The sequence below is a fragment of the Oryctolagus cuniculus genome, chromosome 20 (assembly GCF_964237555.1).
Source record: "Oryctolagus cuniculus chromosome 20, mOryCun1.1, whole genome shotgun sequence".
NCBI classification, from domain to species: domain Eukaryota; kingdom Metazoa; phylum Chordata; class Mammalia; order Lagomorpha; family Leporidae; genus Oryctolagus; species Oryctolagus cuniculus.
The window spans coordinates 4,300,718-4,323,202 of NC_091451.1; the positions used below are offsets into that span (position 1 = coordinate 4,300,718).

Genomic DNA, 22,485 nt, shown 5'->3' on the forward strand with positions numbered 1-22,485 from the left:
TTATTGAACTCAGTCTTTTTCACAAATATTATAGTCTAGGGTATTCCCAGCCCTGTGAACCTGTGGCCATGATGATTTAAATTTTTATTGAGATCACCATCACACCCTACATTCTTATAAGTTGTCCTGGAAACTTTCAGGTATACCGTGTCTCAGAGCCATCTTAGCCAAGCATAATCATTCTCTCTTCTCAAGGTAATATATACATATACATGAAAAAAATTAACTATACATAATATATAATAATTAACTATATATATAAAAGTTTATATATATGCGTATATATATATATAACTTGCAGATTTTTATAGAACTCTAAATCATTGATTATTCAGTTTTTGATTATTCAAATATTCCATTATGTTTTTAGATATTGGCACATTTCATGACAATTATGTGGGTAAGTGGCAGGATCTTGATGTGATTTTGATCTCAGAATTATATATGTTTATCTAATTTTAGAGGTTGGTAGAGAGGGAGAAACAAACTATCAGCTACAGCTGGTGCCTTGCTCCCCATTCTTGTAATGACCAGTATAATGACTAGATTATTATGGAAATCTAAACTGTGCTTTTTAGATAATAAATTGGCTGGTGCCATGGCTCAATAGGCTAATCCTCTGCCTGGGGTGCTGGCACCCCTGGTTCTAGTCCCAGTGGGAGTGCCGGATTCTGTCCCGGTTGTTCCTCTTCCAGTCCGGCTCTCTGCTGTGGCCCAGGAAGGCAGTGGAGGATGGCCCAGGTGCTTGGGCCCTGCACCCGCATGGTGCACCAGCTGCTGCACTGGCTGTAGCGTCCATTGGAGGGTGAACCAATGACAAAGGAAGACCTTTCTCTCTGTCTATCTCTCACTGTCCACTCTGCCTATAAAAAAAAAGAAAAAACAAGATAATAAATTTTATATATATACATTTTAAAATGTTGTTCTATATAGAAATATATAAAAATAAACTATATATATATGTAAGCACGGGCTGTTATTCACAAAAATCTCTTAAATGTGCTTGTCACATTATTATTGTAACTATCAATTGAATTCTACTCACAATATCGAAAGTATAATTTATATTTTAACCAATACACTTCTTTGTATATCTTGTTTTGTCTTTGAATGTATTCTTATCACCTGTGTAATGATTAGTAGTCTAATGAAAGCTGATCCTAGACCTAAACCTATGCATATGTTGCTTGGATTTTATATTGGAAGATCATCAATATACTAAAATGTTGTTAATTTTGTTGGCCATTTATGTATATAGTTCCTCAAAAGCACTTTTGGGTCATATTCTCATTCTCCTTTTCTAGATAATATACTTTTAACAATGGTGGATTTTGTTATTGTAAATAAATCTTTGATTGTTGATCATTTTTAAAGTGCAGCTGTAGACGCAAGTATCTTTCATTTAAGGGTGTTTTTTGATAAATGGCATATTTTCCTTTCTTTTTTTAAATTTATACTGTCTTTATTCATTTATATGGTAAATGCTGCTCCCTAATATAAAAAATTTGTCTTTCAGTCACTAAACTTAGCTGAAAAATTCATGTATCTTTCTGCATTGAATATTGACATGATACAGGATGCAGAATGTAAGTTAATTTAATACACATTATTAAATAATTTCTAGTGTGTGTGGAATCTTGCATGAATGATTAACATAGTAGAGCCACAATAAATGTGGGCACACAGGTGCTCCATGTACACCACCTGGTTTAACACAAGAGGTGTTCACAGTGACTTCTGGTGAGCAGCTTGTCTTCGATGACTCCTTAAACACCCAATTCCACATCTTCCAGCTCCTGAAGAAGGGCTGTCTCTTTTTGAATTTTGTCCAACTGACTTTTTTCTAGCTGTTTTCCACTTGCTGCTTGTCCTTTCAGTTGTTCAATTGCTTTCAGTTTCTACTTTAGGTCCTTGATTTTTTTTGTCTACCTCAGGGTCTCTAGAAGTTGACTGAGAGGTAATGTTTCATGGTGTGTTTTGTGGCACAGGAGTAGAGGGCAAATCTGGACTTTTGTCACTTCTTTCTTCCTACTTTGCAGCGTTCTTAGCTTCGTGCTTCCTTTGATTTTTAAGGGTTGTTTTTGATGGGTGCTTATCATTTCCTGATTGTGGTTTCATATTCTGAGGTGGCTCCTCTTCATGCAGCTTGGAATTGATGACTTGCTTGTTTCTTAAAGCAGGGGGTCTATACACAGTTGCAACTTTAGGTTCCTTCACTTGGAACTGCTTGGTAAGTTACTGCTTTTGCTGGAAATATTCCATCCAAAAATGGCTGCCATGAAACCAGCCATAGGTCTCCACTTGAGGGCACATCATACTTGTGCAATACAGAGCCAGCATAGTGCCAAATCCCATACCCATTATTAACACGTAACCTGGGAGCACATGTGGCTGTTAAAATATGCTCACCATCTAGGCATGCAGCAAAATATGTAGAATCAGAAGCCACTGGTTTAGAAATAAGCTTGTAGTTTTTAACATCCCATACTTCCATTTGTCCTCTCAGATTTCCCAATCCAGCTAGTACTAATATATGTCCTTGAGGGCTGTAGTAGCCTGCATTCTGAGGACCAGTTCCAAAATCAAACACAGGATCACATTTCAAGTTGAAAAGTGTTGCTTTGGCAGGCTTAAAACCATAAACAGCACAAAATTCAGAAGAACTATACTTCCAAACTACGTCATAAATAGGGCCACCTTTCGGTAGTTGCACTATGGCACTTTCTCCATTTGTTGCAATGTAATGCAACATCTGTTCCCCATAATAGGAAGCTCCTGTCTTATCAATGTCTCTACTAGCTATTACCAAGACCGCAGTAGCTTTTTTATTCCATAGCATTGTAACCTTATCAGCCTTAAAGAAACTTTTATTGGCTAAAGCTGCATGAGGTCCACCAAAGTTGGGGTACTGATACACTCTAACATACGAAGGTGCACCTTTGCTTCCTGGAACATAGACAGCCACCTTGTATGGCTGGGGTCCAGGTAATAACACCAAATCATTAATTTTCTGCAAATGTAATTTATTTGCAATTATGTTGAAATTGTTCTTTTCAAAGAAGTGAACTTCATTGTTAACATTTCAGGCACAGGCCAGCACTGCGGCTCATTAGGCTAATCCTCCACCTGTGGGGCCAGCACCACTGGTTCTAGTCCCGGTGGGGCAACAGATTCTGTCCCGGTTGCTCTTCTTCCAGTCCAGCTCTCTGCTGTGGCCCAGGAGTGCAGTGGAGGATGGCTCAACTGCTTGGGCCCTGCACCTGCATGGGAGACCAGGAGAAGCACCTGGCTCTTGGCTTCAGATCAGCGTGGTGCGCTGGCTGCAGTGGCCATTGGGGGGTGAACCAACAGTAAAGGAAGACCTTTCTCTTTGTCTCTCTCTCTCTCACTGTCCATTCTGCCTGTCAAAAAAAAAATTTTCAGGCACAAATACTTTCATCTTCTGACCAGGATGGACACCAATTTTGCATTTTTTTCTGGATGAAAGAATTCAAACACGTCCCAGTTTTCAAGTCATAAAGTTGAAGATTGGGTGTCCCAGCTACACCATCTTTAGAATTAGTGTAAGGTTGCCATGTTGCTAGAACAGTGTTTTTTAGCGAGAATTCAAGGCAAACTTTGGGAGGTTGAAGGAGTGCAGTTGTCCCTTGTTAGTGACACTGATATTGTTTACGTTTTTCTCCACTGCACCAGGCAAACAAGGTCCCATCCTTACTAAAAGTGTAGACTTTGCAATTTTTCCCAAATTCCCTGTCAAAATCAGCATAGATGCCACCATTTTGTCCCTATATTTTCATTACTTACTATTGTTGATTTATTTCTCAAGTGTAATGCAAATTTAATACATGTTGGTTGACCCAATTCTGTTGTATATGCTTGTTATGCTTTTATTGCCCCTACATTATTGCTGTCACGTCCAGTAATCAGAATATGGGTTATATCCTAACATGCACATTACTCTTAATCTTTATGTTTTATTTCTATAACATATGTACATCGTGATGTAGTGTATGCTGATCCTAGTATAGAAAACTGTAGCTAATCCTGGTTATCTTTTTCATTGTGATTCCTTCAATTTGATGAAACTTCTTTATGTTTTCTTTTCAATTTCTCTTATACTATTTGTAGAGCACTCTTAATTTAGGGCTAACTTTACAAACACTAATTAAACTGAAAGTAGATCTTTGTAGAAAAATAACAGTGGAAATGGGAGAGGGAGGAGGAAGAAGGGTGAGACATGGGCAAGAGGAAGTTTAAGGTGAGAAGTATCACTGTATTTTTAAATCAGTATATATGAAATACATGGAACTTGTATAACATAAATAAACTTTTAGAAAAAGAAAGAAGCTAAAATTATCAGGATTGTGAATAGAGATCTATGCACAAGAACATTCACTTTTTACTTCTGTAGAAACAATGAAAATAAGCCAAAAGTTGACCAATGAGTGAATGAATAAAGAATTAAGGCACCAAAATATTCCTTGATTTACCTTCCTTGATTTTAAAATTTTTCTCATGGTAAAAATATTTTCTGGATTATTGTTCACCAAATCCCGTTATGTCTACTCTATTATTTATCCTATATTCTAATTACAATCATCAAATTGTAATTCATATGATATAATGTACTTTGTTTTAATTATTATCTTTGTTCACTAGTGTGATCTGTTTATATCATAAATATCCTACTTGGGTGACTTTTTCTTATGATGTCAACATGATGGAAATTATTTGAATTCTCTTTGCAACTGTTTCATGCCCCAAATTCTCAGGCCATCTTGACACAATCTTTCTCAGTTCCCAGAGGATTTTTTTTAGCTTTTCTGGAATTTCATAGAACTATAAAATTTTAATTTTAATTTTTAAGGGTTTAGATACAAATATCTTTCCATCAATGCTTATCTGGTAATTTTCAAAATTTTTGTCTTATTTGCATTCATTTTCCCTTTATTTTTCATTTTAAAGAGGCTTCAATGGACTATTTTTTAAGAAATGATCTTATATGTCCTTATTTTAGTATCGAGGCTTCCATAGGCTTGGCAGCTCATGACAAGAGCCTCGGGTGATTACTGATGTCATAAATAAGAGTGTCAATTGTTAAATCAATAACAGGAGTCACTGTGCACCTGCTCCCCATGTGGGACCTCTGTCCTTAATGTGTTGTACTGTGCAAATTAACAGTAAAACTACTCCCCAAACAGTACTATATACTTTGTGTGTCTTTGTGGATGCAGTCTGTTGAAATCTTTACTTAGTATATACTAAGTTGATCTTCTGTATAAAAAGATAATTGAAAATGAATGATGGGAGAGGGAGTGGGAGATGGGATGGTTGCAGGTGGGAGGGAGATTATGGGGAAAAGCCGCTATAATTCAAAAGTTGTACTTTGGAAATTTATATTTATTAACTAAAAGTTTAAAAAATCACTATTGAAAGGAATTTATCTTTTCTGGATTTTAGTTTCTGCAAATTTTATATGGTTTTCACATGTAATATTAATGAATAATTATTCACTAAAATTTTTTCTCACATTTTCTTGACACTAATTTTTTACATTACTCTATCCACTTACATTTGCCACAATATCATTGTCACCATAGCATTTAAATTCCTTTTTTATTTTGCCTCTGAATTTCATGCTATCACCTGATAAAATTTCAATTATTAGGTATCCTGGTTCTTGAACTTTGAGTATGTGGCTTTTTCATTGTAGGTTTATCAGCCCCATGGAAATTTTCTAAGTTATCTTGGAATCTTCCCTGTACATAGTATCTCCGAATTGTCTAACACCAATGTACTGTTTCATGCTATCAGAATTACACAATTTTTTGCTGTTTGGAAGTTTTTAAAGAACTCCAAATATATCACTACTGTTGACATTTTCAATAGCATAATTTTACATGAGGAAATCTTTCTGTGAGGATTGCCCTGTAAAGGGACATTATCTTATCTTAAGTTCCTGTACAATCATTTTAAAAATATGATTATAAAGACTATTTCCAATAAATCTCTTTGTTTAGTTGCCACTTGGTAATTATTCCTACCAAATTGCTCAGTTCTAGTCTAATCATGATTTATACAGTGATATGAACATTACTTTTCATTGATTTTTATTTGATTTTATAACTGTCACCAGTGTATATTATTAGTCAGTACCCAAGTTGTAGGCAAGTGTTAGAATTGTGGATTATTGGGGACTCAAACAAGTGCCCATGTGGGATGCTGGCACTACAGGCAGCGGTTTTACCTGCTATGCCACAGTGCCGGCCCTGAAAGTTTTATTTTTATTGCCTCTTTATATAATGGTGCGACAAGCACTGGAATACAATATCTTTAAAATGAGTAATGGCATGTATGCATGATATTCTGAAAAGTATGGTTCAGTGTGTTAGTAGTTTCTGTGGGCTAAATCCAGCTCCTTTCTGTTTTTGTGAATAGTTTTATTGGAATACAACTCCATCTATTTACCTACAGCTTACACATATTTTAGATGACAGCAAAGATATTATGGTCCATAAAGTCTAAAATAATTTCTACTTGACTCTGTATAGAAAAGTTTGCCAACACTAGGTTAAGATAAAAATCTTTGAATATGTTTTAATAGGTTTTAGCCAACATTCAGAAAAAAATTTGAACAGTATGTAACATTGTAGTCAAGCCCTCAATAAATTAATTTAAATGTCTATCATTTGAGCATTTGTGCATTGGAAACAAAACCCAGAAATCTCATAAATAGTCTGTTATTTTGTAGGAACTACTCCCATTATGCTTTATATATGATACATTTAATACATTAGAAATGTTCTTATCATAGGTGTTTACATGATTTCACAATATCCAATATTTTGTGAAGGATCTAAGTCCAGTGAAATTCTTACAAGATAAAAAGGATGCTATGTTTCAAATTTGAATATATCTTACTAAATTACCATCTGAAGGAATGTATTCATTTCATTTACCAATAGTGTATGAGAATAAAATTAACCTCATATTTCCAACTCTGATAATGTTTTTTAATAAAGCATTATATATATATGATTGGAAAAAATAACTGTTGGTCATTGTATCCTTTTTATTAGGGTCTATTTATCTATTTACTTGAAAGTTGCAGAGAGAGGGAGAGACACAAAAAGAGAGAAAGCTTCCACCTGCTGATTTACTTCTCTAATGGACTCAATGACCAGGGATGGACCAGGCTGAAGACAAGAGCCAAGAGCTTCCTCGGGGTCTTTTGCATGTGTGGCAGAATCCCAACACCTGGGCAACGTTTATCTTCTTTCTTAGGCCATTAGCAGGGAGTTGGATCAGAAGAGAGCAGCCAGGACACAAACTGGCATCCATAGGGTATCCTGGCATCACAAATGGTGGCTGTACCTGCTCCACCACTAGGCCCTTCCTTTAGTTTTTTTTTTTTTTTTTTTGATTATTTAAATCCCTTTAACTTGTTCAGAATTTCAGAGTACAAATTACAAATGTCTCTAGATACAGATATTGTCATGCATTCATTCTAGCTTAATTTACAACTTGGTAATCATGAAATAAAATTCTTAGAAATATGAGAGCCAGAATAAAATAAATGAAATTAATGAAATACATTATCTTACCAAATAAATTTCATATTTTCAAGATTTTTGCAGCTGTTAAGCTGTTTATGTTTTTTGAGTCAAATAGTATGAAAATCATTGCAGTTCATTATATGCTTTGCTTGAGCTTAGATAAAAATATTTGATATTTCAGTGTGTTTTATATATTTGTACTTCTATGGCCTTAGTCCTTCTTCTGTAGTAAGGTATGGTGAGTACTTGAAAAAGACAATTATGTACTTGTGGGGAATCCCACAGGAATCTCAAAAAGATCACCGCTTACCTGAAGAGGAGATGAACTGTAGAAACACAGTAAAACATTGAGTTAAGAAGTTATCACTAGCCACAAATTAAAAGTAAAGTGGAGTTATAAGTCAGGAGCTAAGGCAATGCCTAATGACTTTTAGGGAGACACTCCCATTCATACCAAACAGACATCTCTGGTCAGTCAGATAGCAGTGTGCTATGGACAATACCCTCCTACCCACGCTGACTGGACAGTTCAAACATAAGCAAGGAGGAACCAGCATTGATTGGACAAGTTGGAGGATGGCAAGCTGGAGAACTGCCGAAAATGAGGATAGAAAGGGAGCCCTTGCACCACTCTTCATCCTCTCAGGGACCATGGCCCGGTGTGTGTGAACCTCTGGATCTCCACACATCTGGAGCTGAAGGGGCAGCCTGCTACTCCGCACGGAGCAGGTAGCAGCACAAGCCGACCTGCAGATCTGTCCCTGAGCTGTAACACCACTGTCTGTGTGAGTGTGTGTGTGTGTGCGTGGCCCAGTGTGAGCGAACCTCTGGATCTCCTCACACGTAGAGTCAAAGAGCCAGCCTCCTAGCTTTTGCTGCGTGGCGAAAGGTGACGACGGGATCAAGAGGCCATCTGGAGCTGCTGCGTTGCTGCCCAGCTGCTGTCTGACCAGTGGAGCTGCCACCTCACCCCCTCGCCTGGAGTCCTTATCAGCCTGCTGCTAGAGTTGACCGCAGAGCCCGCAGAGCTGGGCCAGGCCTCTCAGCAGGGGACCTCTCCAACTTCTCGCCTGCCATCCGCCTGGAACCTTGAGCCTACTGCCCAGAGTGATAACCTTGCCACGACTTCCCTCCTATAAGTGACTGGTCCGAGTTCTGTCCCTGCTGGGACACTGAACTCTGGACACTGGACACTCCCCGCAGGAGAAGCACATTCGTGACAGTGATGCGAGCCTAGATACGTAGCAAACCAATGTTATCACTCTTTTGCTGTGCTTGTAGTGTTCATTGTGATAGTACTTAAGGTTATTTTAATAGTGTTTGTTATGACTTGTGGTATAATATTGATGGCCTGGCAGACAAGTGATATTGTTAAGATTGAGTAGATGTAGTTAAGTAGTTAAGTGGTTAAGTCAGGTAGTTAAGTGGTTAAGTAGTTAACCATTTAAGTCACCTTAAATAGTAGTGTTAAGTTTAGTGATAAGTGTATTAAAGAGGACAGATTGATAAGTATATTGATACTAATAAGAGTATTGACCTCAATGGGCATGCTGATGAGTGGTGTGATAAAAAACCCCTGGTGTGTCCCGGTGTGTGAATAATAAAATCTCTCGTTGGAAAAATAGTATTGTGTCCTGGTGTCCCTTTCTTCCCTGTGACTGATAAGTCGTATGTCGCACTTGCTACTGTTGAGCTACATGGCAGTAGGTGCTCACGACAGTACTTTTATGTGAATTTTTAACATAAATATATAACTTTCCTTTTTACTCCAAGTTCCTAAGTGGTAATTCACATATGTGGTTATATAAAAAATATGGTCTTTCAAGTTTTGGATCATTCATGAATAATAAATATATACTTTCAGCAGGTAATGCTTACTTTTCTTGTACTTATTTCTCTTTTGTAAAGACCAAACATCTAAACTAACTGTCCTCTCGTTGAGTTCATTTTACATTCTTATTTAATAATGGATACAAAAGATTATAGTTGATATGTTGAGATAGAAGCACAACAAATGAATACCGAATCCACCACTTGAGATCTAGAGAGTTACAAGCACTGTATCTGCTTGAGTCAACTGGTTGTTCTTTTACTGAAGATAAACAAATAATCTTCTTACATTTGGAAAATAAAATATTTTCAGTCAAACTCTTTAACTGACATCTGCCTTCCTGTTGATTTCTACTTTACTAAATTAGCATGGGAAAGGATCTTACCAATCTCCAATTCTCCCACTACTAGCTCTTGCCAGGAGCCATGTATTTGTAAAACAAAAGCTACAATCCCATCTGAAAACATAAAATGTAGCAAAAAAAAAAAAAAGGAATCTTATCTTGTTCAAAGGAAACAAGTCTGGGAGACATCTTCAAGAAAGGGATGAAAAGCACAAGAGAGTGCTACCTCTTCCTGAGTCGGGAGGGTTTCACCATTTTAGTTGCTCAGGTTCTTTGAACTTAACAATGTCTGCAGCAAACAAAGCGCCATTCCTTACAGTGAATCTGCTTCAGGAAACAGCCACTGGCAATGAGGCCAGTGGCAGGAGCAGGCCTGGACAAGGAGCAGGAGCAGGGAGTCTCATGGACCAGGCCTGCAGCACCCACTTCCTGCACCCGGGGAATTTGCTGGCAGCACCTGGCAAGATCATGGTGCCCTGCAGCTGCCTTGATCTGCTTGGAGGCAGCCATGCCTAAGCCATACCCATGCCAGTGAGATCAAATCTCAGAGCATGGATGCTATGACAACCTTAGTGTCTTCAGCTCCTGTCTGCCGGGTTCCTGACCCACAATGCTGTCGTGGCCCAGGGCACTGCATGGGTCACCCGTGCACAAGCGTTGAGGGATGGCTTGGCATGGGACCGTGTCACAAGCTTCAGTGCAATAAGGCCCAGAGTAGAGTTGACTCTGTACATTTGGGAGTCACCCAGCATCCGAAAGTCCTGGAAAGGGTTTTTGCAGATCTGCATTTTAATCATGGCTTTGCCTCCAAGGCTATCAGTAAGTGCCTGGAAATCTTACTACTGACCAGAACCATGGACTCACTCCAAATGAAGGTCTGGGACCCAGTCAAGGGCAAGGGGAGGAAGATCCAAGCGCTGCTGGCCATGCTGCCATGGTACCCGCAGTTGCTGGACTCTGCATTGCTGCTGGTGAAGAGGTAGCGATAATGTGCCATGGTGGTTGCATGGCCTCCAGAATGGCTGCCCATGCCCTCCTGAAAAACTCAGCAGAGCTGAAAACATCTGCTGAGTTCCAGAACCATTGCTCCTGGACCCTCTTCTGAGGCCACAGGGCTCTACAGGCTGATGGATGAATACCTGAGTTGGGTGCAGCCATCAGTGGGGCAGAAGAGGGATGCAGGCTCCCAGGGTCCCACACCACTAGTCCCATTGTCAGCTGAAAAAGCAACGAGAAAGGGTTCACAATCTCTCCTGCTGTCTTCTCTTCTCCTTTTCTACTACATGGAGGTGCTGGCTGAATGTTTCCCATTCTAGTGTGGGAATTACCTGTGTGTGGAGTCCATCCCTGCCCGTGCTGTAATGCTCAGGACCATCCATGCATCACTGATGGGTTTTCTGAAGGAGAAAGCACAGGACTGCTGGGAAGCTGACAAGGCTGCTGCTGAGACCAAGGCAGGCTGCCATGGTCCAGAGGCAGACCAAGACATTTCCTGGCTGTGGAATGTGGAGGAGAAAGCATCCAGAGCTATGGAATGGAGAGGAACAAAGGGGACCCAGCCTGGCTGCAGGGTCCCTTCTGAGCCCCAGCCCCGCAAGAGAGAGGCCTTCGTGGCTCACGGGCCTGGGACACCAGTCAGGATCCAAGCTCCTTGGTAAACCCCTGTGAGTGCCATTAGAGTAGGATTCTGGCCCCACCACCACTGTTTCAAGCAGACTGAAAAGGGAGGGACTTTTGGTTCCCAGAATGCACAACAGCCATGATGTGCTGCCCACCTTGGGAACACTGATCTAATCCACAACCCAGTCTAGTATGACTGTGGATAGGGATAAGCTATGTTTTCTTTCTTCCTAGGATGGATGAGGTTAAATTAAATCAATGTAATTTAATTATTATAATATTTGGTCTCAGAATTTTTGTCTTTTTGATTATTCAAGAGTTGGGTATGCATATCTTTTTGGTAACTTTTTTGTAATAGAATGATGACAGAATTTTGTTCATATTTTCAAAAAAAGTCATAAAAATTAAAAATGTCTGTATATACTTAATCTTTTATAATGTGCTTCTGTTGCATCTCTTATGGCATTTGTATAGCTATATTTGGTTTTCATTATTTCTGATGATCTCTTATAGTTTTTAAAGGATTTAATTAGTTAAAAGAGTGACATATATATATATATATATATATATATATATATATACATGCTAGTTTGACCCCTGGTATACCTGCAGTAGCCAGGGATCTGCCAGGCAGATGCCAGGATTCAGAAACTCCATTCAGTTCTCCTGAGTGGGTGGAAGAAAGCCAAGAATTTGAGCATTGTTTGCTGCCTTTCATGATCAGTTACAAGAAAGTGCATCAGAGGAATGGTGTTTCTGGGACTCAAACCAAGCACTCTTATACAGGATGCTAGTGTCCCACGCAGAAGCTTAACCCACTGCACCACCACGCCTGTTAATGAAGCTCATGTTTTCTTATTGTATTCATGATTATAAGTGTATTGCTTTCTATACCTTGTTTTATTAGAATGTTTTTTCTCCTCTTTTTTTTTTTTTTTTTTTTGATGGAATAGATTTCTTGCCTGTTTTCTCTTTGTATTTTTGGTTTGCTTCTTTACTCTTTGTGAAACTATCTTAATTTTTAAAATTAGAATATTCAACAAAGTGATTATACAAAACAAAAGATAGTGGTGACATATTTTACACATGTATCAAATTATGAGCGCAAGCATGATACACTTTCATACTAAAGTTACTAAAGTTGTTCTGATTGTTAGTTTACACTGGAATCTGTTTATTTTTGAAGATTTTATTTATTTATTTGACAGGTAGAGTTACAGACAGTGAAAAAGACAGAAAGAAAGGTCTTCCTTCCATTGGTTCACACCCCAAATGGCCACAATGGCCGGAGCTACACTGATCTGAAGCCAGGAGCCAGGTGCTTCCTCCTGGTCTCCCATGTGGGTGCAGGGGCCCAAGCACTTGGGCCATCTTCCACTGCTATCCCAGGTCTTAGCAGAGAGCTGGACTGGAAGAAGAGCAACTGGAACTAGAATCAGTGCCCATATGGGATGCCCACGCTACAGGCAGAGGATTAACCCAGTGCACCCAGTGCACCATGGCGTAGGCCCCTGGGATCTATTTCTTACAACTCGTTAATATTTGTCAATGTTTTAATTTTCTTGTCAAATATCTTTCTCTTAATAAATTTTGTCTTATATTTATTTCCTATCCAGTACCCATAAAATTATTTCTTGGCATTCATTGAATATAAAATGAAGCTCTCAGAAATTCATTCAGTTGATTTCCTTTATCATATTTCTAATATTTTAGTGTGTTGACATATTTTAGAAGCCCTATAAAATGTTTAAATCTACTTTATTCATCCTTATACATCAGATCCTTAATTTTTATTTTGATGTGGGTGTTCAATGATATGAACTCCCACTTTGGAAATCTTTTTGCTGTATTTCATAGTTTGGCATTCTGTATTTCATATTTTATAGCTTAAGAAAACCTATATGATAGGTCATTGAGGACAGTGGTGGCATTGGTGCAGTGGGGTGACCAGCCTACCAACCCAGCATATTTCCTGATCTCCGTTTAACTAAAATGTCTTTAAGATCGACTTCCAAGGGTCTTTGTATTGCTATACTTATTTAGCAATTCTTGTCAAAAAGTATTCAACTCTGAAATGTTTGGGCTATTTCACCAAGGAAACAGCCATTATCATCAGCACAGCAGCTTTCCAAAGAAAAAGGAAACACACATTGGAGAGTGGAATAAGGGAATTCTGAGTATCAGGCATTTCTTTAGATGCAGAAATGGAACTACAATTATATAAGTATTTCCTCATTATTTTGGATATTAAATATATATACTTATACATATATATGGATTCATATACTTACATATAATGTTCACAATAAATGCATACATATATATCTTTATTCTGTTCTAGTATGAAACAAATTGTATTGAATTTGATTATATGATTCTAAAATTATTAACTAACACATAAATGTATATATACTTATGTGGCATAATGTGGTTTTTCTATTGACATATACATTATGTAATGTTCAAATCAGGGTAAACATCCATTCATTTGACATATTATAGTGAAAACATTGAAAATCCTTCTTTTAAATTGTTTTAGAAAAATGTACGATGTGTTATTATAATCTATAGTTGTTGTATTGTATCATGCAGTAGAGTACCAGAACTTCTTACTCCTAACTATAACTTAGTACCTATTAACCAACTTTTTCCCATTCATTTCTCAACCCTACTCTCCTCAGTTTTTAGTAACCATCATTGTACTCTCAGTGACTCTGAGAATAACTTTGTTAGATCCCACAGATGAATGAGAACATCCACTTACATCTTTCTGGGCTTCACATCATTCTCAAATGATAAGGATCCTCACTTCCATCCATATTGTTGAAATGATTAAAATGTACTTGGAAGAATTCCAAGATGTTGGAGCAGGGAGGGAGATTACTGCTCTGGTCCAGGAGAAGATAATTTATAAAAAGCGGAGAGAGAGCAGTCACAAGGAAGAGTTAGGGAGAAAAATGGCAGAGGAAACTGTACGTAGATTAGAGGGACATGGTGGACCTTTGTGGAGAGCATGGATTTCCACAACTTAAGACTTCAGCATCCAAGAGCCTATGCACCAACATTGGAATGTGAGGTGAGACCATAATGCAGCAGTCCAAGCCACTGGCACTAAAGCTGCAGAAAGACCCCAGAGGGAACCTGTCTTGGAGTCCCTTGGAGATAGTGTACTGGCCACACTAGAGGAGAAAAAAACAAACAAAAAAAAAAAACTGGAGGTACATGTGGGGAGCAACTGAGACTAGACTAAGTTACTGGAATTAAGACTTATTCTATGCATCTGATCTCCCACAATATGGTGCTGAGAGAAAGACCAAACAACTTCTACACAGCTGCCTCCAGTTCAACCTGCTCCTGATTGGAGGAGAGCAGAGTGCTCGGTGTGTGTGTAGCAGAGTTGGGATTGGTGGAAGAGGACTATAAAGGAGGAGAGAGACAACATGCACCAGGAACATCTGAGGAACACCTGAGGAACATCTGAGCAGCCCCCCGAGAGAGCCGGCCAGCGGTGTGCCGCTCCTCCGCGGAAGGGGGGGAAAGCAGCAGGGGGTGCTGCCCCTCCACGGAGGTTGGGGGGCCAGCAGCTAAGCCGGGAAGAGCCAGGCAAAAAGAACAGCTCAGGGTCTAGTGTCATTCCTCCGCGAATGGGGGAGCGACAGGTACATGTTTCTCTCTCCTGAGAACTTTGCATTGGCATTCTGTAAAAATCTAAAGGAACAGGCACCATTTTGGACATACATAACACTTGCACCAGCTCAAATCCACAACCAGCAACTAGCTGAGTGGAGACTCCTCACTCTGGTGGGAAGAATTAAGAAGGGGCTGGACTCATGACTGTGGGCTTCTGTGCCTGGACTGTGAAAAAAAACTAAGGTTGCATGAGAGGACTCTTGTTGTGGCTGACTTTGGGAAGTCACTGTGATAGACTCCATATGCAGAGGGCTTCTTTGTCTCCTGGAGAGAGACATTTCTGGGTAATCTGAACTAACACAGTGGACTGCACAGATCCTTTGAGTGGTCCTTGGGACAGAGCAGATGAATATTATACCCACTGGGGCTAGCGTTAAGTCACTGTTCTCCTTTGAGGAGAGGAGCTCAGCTGAGCAGAATAAACCTCTCTTCTGATTAAAAGAAAAATGGAGATTTACAACCCCAAGGCAAGGTGTGTCACCTTAGACAAGCCCTTCACCCTGGAGAACTGAACAGAGCTCTCTGGACACACCCAGCACAAACCTCTGGATATAAATTGAAAGCAGACATTCCACATATATACAGAGGAGTAACACAAAGATAAAAGCCACCAAAACAGAAAAACAAGAAACCAACAAGTATCTCCACAAATGCTGAACAACAAACATACCATTTAAGAAACAAGCATAAGGAAGACAACATGACACCTCCAAAAGAACACAACACTCAATACTAAATTATGAAGATTATGAGATGGAGGAAATGCAAGAAATGGAATTCAAAAAATTGATCATAAGATTACATAGAAGTAATCAGAAGGAAATGCACAACTACTGAAATCCATAGAAGAAATGAAATAAATTTTTATAAAAAGCGGAGAGAGAGCAGTCACAAGGAAGAGTTAGGGAGAAAATGGCAGAGGAAACTGTACGTAGATTAGAGGGACATGGTGGACCTTTGTGGAGAGCATGGATTTCCACAACTTTACAACTTAAAGAGAAATCAAAATGAAATTAAGAATTCAATAGAACAAATAAAAATGCAGTGGAAAGCCTTAACAACATGGATTAAAAATCCAAATATATGACTGACACCATCAAATTATTAGAGAGCATTGGGGGAAACACTGCAAGATATTGGCACAGGCAAAGAGTTCTTGGAAAGAACCCAGAGGTGCAGGCAGTCAAAGCCAAAATTAACAAATGGGCTTACATCAAATCGAGAAGTTTCTGTACGGCAAAAGAAACACTCAGGAAAGTGAAGAGACAACAGAATGGGAGAAATTATTTGCAAACTGTGCAACTGATAAAAGATTAATGACCAGAATCTACCAAGAGGTCAGGAAACTCCACAAAAACAAAACAAACAGGCAAAATAATTAAAACAGGCAAAGGACTTAAACAGATATTTTTCAAAATTTTGAAATCCAAATGACCAACAGACACATTAAAAATGATCTGGTAAAAAAAAAGCTTGTGAGAGCCTTTCAGGCAATTAAAGTGAAGACATTGCAAAGATCTCTGTGAGTGAGTCCTAGTGAAAAGTCATGGCCGTCAAAGAAAGATATACTTCTCCCTAGTGGGAGAGAGAATTTTCACTTTGTTTATGGCCTTGTCCAAATACTAGGGGGGTTTGTTGATTCAAAAGGTTTCCTTAGCCTAGGCAGTTCATGTCAAGTGCCACCTGTGGTCACTAACATCGTATATGAGTGGTAACTGTTAAATTAACAGGAGTCACTGTGCACTAACTTCCCATTCAGGACCTCTGGCCTCAATGAGTTATATTGAGAATTAACTGTAAAATTAGTTCTCAAACAGTTTGTGCGTGTGCAAATTGTTGAAATCTTTACTTAGTATAGAGTTAGTCTTCCGTGTACATAGTTGAAACTGAATCTTAATGGAGAATGGGACTAGCAAGGAGAGAGCAAGGAGGAGGTGTAGGGATAGGAGTGTGGGTGGGAGGGTGTATATGGTGGGAATAATAACTGTATTCCTAAAGTAGTACTTATGAAATTTTAATTCTTAAAAAAATAAATAAAAATACTCTATTTCATTGAATAATTTTCCATTGTGCGTGTGTACCTCATTTTCTTTACCATTTACCATTTGATAAGCAGTTAATTTGTTTTCATTTCTTGGGTATTATGAAGTTATATTGATTTAATTTCCTGTAGCTATTATCCAGGAGTAGCACTGCTTTCTATAGTTTCACTTTTTCTTCTTGAGGAATTGATATTCTCTTTGCCACAATGGATTTACTAATTTACATTTCAACTGAAATGTGCCAGTGTTTCATTTCTTCCCCATTATTTGAGCACTTGTTATCTTTTGTCATCCTGGTAAGTCAGTATAATTGGAACAAGGTAGTATCTCATTATAATTTTGATTTCCTTTTCTCTTATGATTAGTGAAATTGAATATTTTTGTATGTACTTGGTCATTAGTCTGTCTCCCTTGTAATAATTTCTGAGTATGTCTACTCTTCAAATTTAATAGAATGATTTGTGACTTTGCTATTGAGTTACGTATTTGATTGTTAGGTCATTCTCAGGTGACAGGTTTGTAAATATTTTCAGCCATTATGTAGGTTCTTTTTCACTTTATTTTTTCATTGCTGTACAGAAGCTCTTTAGTTTGATGAAATCCCATTTGTCTAGGTTTCTTTTTGCTTCCTGTTCTTTTGTGTATAACTCAAAAGTGAGAGACAAGCTCCAGTATCATTCTTGTGGGTATAATATACAATTTCCAACATCTATTTTAAAAGATTTTACTTATTTGTTTGAGAAGTAGAGTTACAGAAAGATAGAGGGAGAGACAGAGAGAAAGGTCTTCCATCCACTGGTTCATTCCCCAAATGTCCACAAAGGACAGAACTGGGCTGATCTGAAACCAGGAGCTTCTTCCATGTCTCCCACATGTTTGTAGGGGCCCAAACACTTGGGCCATCTCAATTTTTAAAGATTCATTTATTTATTTGAAAGTCAGAGATACACAAAGAGAAGGAAGGCTGAGAGAAAGGGAGAGGTCTTCCATCTGCTGGTTCACTCCCCAGTTGGCTGCATTGGCTAGAGCTGTGCTGATCTGAAGTCAGGAGCCAGGAGCTTCTGGGTCTCCCATGTGAGTGCAGGGGCCCAAGGACTTGGGCCATCTTCTGCTTCCCCAGGCCATAGCAGAGACTTGGATTGGAAGTGGAGCAACCGGTACTCAAAACAGCACCCATATAGGATGCAGGCACTGCAGATGGTGCCTTTATCCATTACATGGGCCATCTTCTGCTGCTTTTTAAGGCAATAAAAGAGAACTGGATCAGAAGTGGAGCATCAGGGACTCGCAACGGTGCCTATATGGAATGGCAACACTGCAGGTGGTGGCTTTACCCACTATGCCACAGCACTGCTCCCATAGGTAACTTCTAGAAACCAAGTTGTCAGCAAGTCAGAGCACTAAATTTTCAATGTCAGATAGCAGATTTCTCCAGAGTTCACTATATTTAAGTCATTACTTAAACACATGTACATAATGGGTTATTGAAGATCCTTTATTATTAAATGTTGCCAGGAAGAAAATATTTATTGGTTAAAACTGAAGACTACAAGGAGTGAATTACTGCTGCCAATAATTAGCAACTATGAATTAAAACAAATTTGCCTTGGAGACTTTCCATGATTAAAAAATAAATACCAACAAATATAAACACCAATTCTGTATGACATTTCTTATTTGATTTATATGTGGTGATTCATTACCATCTCAATGATATCTATTATTTATACCAAAGATTACTTTTTGCTGTTGTTCTTTTTTTTTACCTAGAAACATTTTATTTAAGGCATAAAAATCATGTATTTAATAAATATATATTTAGGAAATATGGATTCTTTCCACCCTACCCTCCCTACTGCTCACACTCCCATCCTTCTTCCTCCAGCCATTCCCTCAGGCCAGTGCCGCGGCTCACTAGGCTAATCCTCCGCCTTGCAGCGCCGGCACCCCGGGTTCTAGCCCCAGTAGGGGTGCCGAATTCTGTCCCGGTTGCACCTCTTCCAGGCCAGCTCTCTGCTGTGGCCAGGGAGTACAGTGGAGGATGGCCCAAGTGCTTGGGCCCTGCACCCCATGGGAGACCAGGAGAAGCACCTGGCTCCTGCCATAGGATCAGCGCGGTGCACCACCTGCAGTGCACTGGCTGCGCCGGCCATTGGAGGGTGAACCAAAGGCAAAGGAAGACCTTTCTCTCTGTCTCTCTCTCACTGTCCACTCTGCCTGTCAAAACAAACAAACAAACAAAAACAACTGTCACTCAACAGTTGAGACAGGGGCTGTTCAAAAGCATTCTGTCTCAGTGTGACAATTTCACTTTTACAGACTACCTTTCAGGTACTCTATTAGTTACCACAGACCAGGGAGAACATATGATGTTTGTCTTTTGGGAAGTGGATTACTTCATTAAGTATAATGATTTCCACTTGCATCCACTTTATACTAATGATAGTACATATACCATAATTTCTTTATGCAGTCTTCAGTTGACAGACATCTGGGTTGGTTCTATGTTTTAGCTATTATGAATTGAACTCCATTAAACATGAAGGTACAGATAAATCTTTCATATGCTGATTTCATTTTCTTTGAGTAAGTTCCAAGGCGTGAGATGGCTGTGTCATCATAGGCATATATTTATAAATATATGCAAATCTTGAGAAACAAATATTTCTTTTCTGGCACATGAATATGAGAAATGTATAAATCTTTCTCAATAATAGGCATATTATTGTAAATATGTTTGATACTAAAATTTTGTGTTTAAATATCTGTAATTTTGGGGGCCAGTGCTGTGGCTCAGCAGGTTAACACCCTGGTCTGAAGCCCTGGCATCCCATATGAGCGCCGGTTCTAGTCCCAGCTGCTCCTCATCTGATCCAGCTCTCTGCGATGGCCTGGGATAGCAGTAGAAGATGGCTCAAGTCCTTGGGCCCCTGTACCTGCATAGGAGACCCAGAAGAAGCTCCTGGCTCCTGGCTTCAGATCAGTGAAGCTCAGCCATTGTGGCCATCTGGGGAGTGAACCAGTGGATGGAAGACCTTTCTCTCTGTCTCTACTTCTCTCTGTAATTCTGTCTTTCAAATAAATAAAATAGGTCTTTAATAAATAAATAAATATCTGTAATTTTGTATATGAACAATGATAGGAAAAATGAAATTGTGGAGGTGTCTTGACTGCATTTGGCACAGAAGAGTTGTTCAACAAAAGACCTTTAAAGGTGATTGCTATTTACTGATACATTATTAATATTACCTGGGATCTGGGGCCAGTGCTATGGTGCAGTAGGTTAATCCTCCGCCTTTTATGCTGGCATCCCATATTGGTGCTTTTTCGAGTCCCAGCTACGAAAGCAGTAGAAGATGACCCAAGTGCTTGGAACCCTGCACCTGCTTGGGAGACCCGCTCTGGCCATTGTGGCCATTTGGAGAGTGATCCAGCAGAAGAAAGACCTCTATCTCTGTTTTTCTCCCTCTCTCTGTCTGTAGCTACCTCTCAAGTAAGTAAAAGAATATATTAAAAAAACATTATGTGGAATAATGAAGGGAAAAGAGAGGACAGTTTTTTTTGAGTGTTTGTCTGTTTTCAGTTCCCTTTTCAGATATTATCCTGGTTATATGACTCTCACTATTTTGTTTGAGTAATAATTAGATGAAGAACTTTATTTATATGTATATACAAGACTTCAACAAAGATAGTGTAGAACCTGAGAAAAATGTCTGTTCAAGGCAAACAGTATAATAAATTTTCTTGTCTCCTAGATATCTATAGAAAATGTTCTTGTTTTACCTATACATTTTTTTGTAGTTCATTTTTGTGTGATGTGACCATAACATCCGTGGTTGGAAAGAAATTTCCTTTTAATAAATGAGTTTTTTGTGCTAGATTTGCTAGGTTAAGTTAGCTTTTTACTTGTTTGTTTTATTTGTTTTATTATTGTTCTACAATTCTTATTGGACTAAACTTTTTTCTTTCAAAATGTTTTCATAGTATGATGAGAATGTCATGGATTGAGGGAAGATTTATACAGAAAGCATTTGGACTGGTAACTACATTTTATATTTTTGTTAAATTAGAATGTGATAGTTAGCTCAGTTTTTCATTTGCATTGAGCTTTCTGATGAAGCCTGCTGGAGAGTACCAACATTTAGAACTTAATATTCTTTTTTAAAATATTTATTTATTTGTTTGTTTAGTTGAGAGGTAGAGTTGCAGACAGAGAGAGAAACAGACCAAGAGAAAGGACTTCCATGCACTGGTTCACTCCCCAAATTACTCCAAAGGTCAGAGCTGAGCAAATCTGAAGCCAGGAGCCAGGAACTTCTTCTGGGTCTCCCATGCAGGTACAAGGAACCAAGCCCTTGGGCCATTGTCCACTGGTATCCCAGGAAATAAACAAAGAGCTGGATCAGAAGAGGAGCAGCCAGGACATGAACTGGCACCTATATTGAATGCTGGCATCACAGATGGAGGTTCAGCCTATTATGACATAGCACTAGCACCTAGAAGTAAAAATTATTGCAAAAAAACTACAATTTTTTCCATTATTGTTTAGAAATGTATTAGAAATGCCAGTGTGTTTATCCTTGTTCCTTTTTCATGATATGTTTTAAACATAAATATATCTCATTTTACTGTAATTTAATAAATTTTTACTTCCTCTTTAGTTCCTCTGCAACTGGCAGAGGTTTTATTACTCATGTGAAAATTAACTCTTTAAGATTGCATGTAATGATTCAGATTAGATTTAGCAGCTTTATTTCCCATTTCTTTTATAGTTGGGATGAGTGAATTGAAAAGGAATTTTTGGTGAATAATCTTCATAAGTTTATTATTGCCTATATTCCCCCATGTGACAACATATCAGAAGTGGAAGAGATTATAGTAAGAATTAAACCACACTTTATGCCAAAAGGGCTTATATACTTTGTTAGGCAGAATGCCGTGTTTTAGTTATCAGATGCCTTTAGTCATTGATGTATTACTGTGTATTCTATATTGGGGATAAAAATTGGAAAAACCTTCATCTGTTTTCAAGAACTAGCAATGCAGTAGAGAAAACAAACATATTTAAGCCAATGTAATTCAACAGAGTAATCCTTTAAAATGTAGTCACTTTTACTACTGTGTGTTATTTTGAGGAAGATGCTTTTCCTAGTTTGAGTGCTCTTATCATGCAACAGTGTGGGATTTTGTCTAACAATTTTCTATGTCTTTTGAGGTGATCATGGGTTATTTTTGTTCTTTTTTCTGTTTTTATGTATTACATTGGCTGATTTTCCTATGTTGAATAATCCTTAAATTCCAAGATGTTTCATTTGGATTATATGTGTGTGTGTGTGTGTATATATATATATATTTATGTACATTGTATACATATATGTACAATTTAATATATAATATATAATT

General features: G+C 38.4%; 1 long non-coding RNA gene and 1 pseudogene across 2 annotated transcripts in view; one reads left to right on the plus strand and one right to left on the minus strand.

Annotated features, from left to right (window-relative positions):
• LOC127487056 (uncharacterized) overlaps positions 1 to 22,485 on the plus strand; it is a 248,775-nt gene that overhangs the window by 191,584 nt on the left and 34,706 nt on the right. The window lies entirely within an intron of this gene.
• LOC100344037 (eukaryotic translation initiation factor 2A-like) lies at positions 1,609 to 4,003 on the minus strand (annotated as a pseudogene).